This window comes from Chionomys nivalis, chromosome X (genome assembly GCF_950005125.1).
Source record: "Chionomys nivalis chromosome X, mChiNiv1.1, whole genome shotgun sequence".
In the NCBI taxonomy this organism is placed as follows: domain Eukaryota; kingdom Metazoa; phylum Chordata; class Mammalia; order Rodentia; family Cricetidae; genus Chionomys; species Chionomys nivalis.
The window spans coordinates 76,223,070-76,224,978 of record NC_080112.1 but is presented as its reverse complement, the minus strand read 5'-3'; positions in this window follow the sequence as shown (position 1 = coordinate 76,224,978).

The following is a 1,909-nucleotide window of genomic DNA, read 5'->3' as shown; positions in this document are numbered from 1 at the left end:
TTTGAATGCTTTCTTAACAAACAAACCCATTACAACAGCTAAACTTTCCCCCCAAAAACCAACAAAATAAAAGCATACCCAAATCCAAAAGAATGCTGTAAACAAATAAAAGCACACAAAAAGTGTGTAGTCCATCATATGTGAGTCAACTACTGCTGAACATGAGGCCTGTCCTGTAGTATTTAATGTACCCAGTGTCACTGTATTGGAGAAAACTGATTTCCCTTTCCCAACAGGCATAAGTGACATTTCAGTTGTTAACATTTACTCTAGTAGCTAGTTTTCATTCATTCTTTCATTTTAAAATATATTACAAAATAAAATATAACAAGGTAAAAAATATCACAAAAAAATTTGGACAAGACAAACAAATGGAAGGAAAAAGAGCCCAAAGAGAAGGCACAAGAATCAGAGACCCACACTTTTATACACTCAGGAATCCCATAAAAACACTAAAGTGGGCCAGGTGGTGGTTGGCACATACCTTTAATGTCAGTACTTAGTACTCAGGAGGCAGAGGCAGGCAGATCTTTATGAGTTCATGGCCAACCTGATCTACAAGAGCTAGTTTGGGATAGCCAGGGCTGTTACACACACACACACACACACACACACACAACCCTGTCTTGAAACAAAAGAAAGAAGTAAAGGAAGAAAAGGAAGGAAGGAAGGAAGGAAGGAAGGAAGGAAGGAAGGAAGGAAGGAAGGAAGGAAGGAAGGAAGGAAGGAAGGAAGGACCTGGTGCAGATCCATTATTCAGGCTGTTTATGTTGCTTCAGTCTTTAGTTCATATGAGATAAGCTTTGCTCATGTTGATTAAAAAGGCTTTGTTTTCTTGGTGTTTTCCATCTCCTCTGCCTCTTTTACTCTTTCTTCCTCCTTTTCTGTGGGGTTCTCTGAGATCTGAGGGGAGAGACTTGATGAAAACATACCATTTAGGACTGAGTATTCCAAGGTCTCTCACTCTCTGTGTAATGTCTGGCTATGGGTCTCTATTTTTGTTACCATCTCTTGCAGGAGGAAGATTCTCTGATGATAGCTGTGCAAGGGACTGATCTATGAGTATAGCAGGATGTCATTAAAGGTCATTTTATCACTACATTTTTGACCAGTATTATTTGATTTTACCCTAAGTCCCTGGTCTATCTGGTCTCAGGTTCTTGGTCACCTGATTTGGGTTTCATCCCATGGAATGGGTCCTAAGTCAAATCAGTTATTACTCACAAGCTTTGTGCTACCATTTCCCTAGCATATCATGCAGGTACTGCCTGTAATTATTCAGCCACAGATAAAGTTGTATTTCCAGGTTCTAAAGGCAGGCACATGCAGACGGGTCCTCGGGCACAAAGGGTCCCGCATGACCCATGGGCATGCATTCCTGGTTACATCCACGTATCACTCAGCTAAAACCGTTACGCTCATGCTTGAGTCGCCCATCTGTGTCATCAGTGTATAACATAGTTACGGCAACCCCCTGTATGCATGTGCTAGGCAGCTTTTAAAAGCTGGATGTTCTCTCTCTCTCTCTCTCTCTCTCTCTCTCTCTCTCTCTCTCTCTCTCTCTCTCTCTCTCCTCTCTGTCTGTCTGTCTTTGTCTCTCAGCACACTGACTCCCAGGCCTGTATGCACTCCCTCTAATAAACTCCTAAGTGGGTTTGTTTGTGTCCCCTGTTTCCTTCTTGCTCACACCAGGTAATTTCATTGGTGCTGAGACTTGAGAGGCTCTCCCACCACGAGCCCCTCTCTCAGGGTCAGGATCTGGAATAGGGAAATTCTTCTCCACAACAATCACGTGTTCCATTTGCCTGAGCATGATTTCTCCTAATAACACTGGCTTCAATTGGTGAGTTTTCCCATTCTGGTCAGCATAACCGCTTCTCTGAACCTGAGGAATTGACCGTTGATCTCC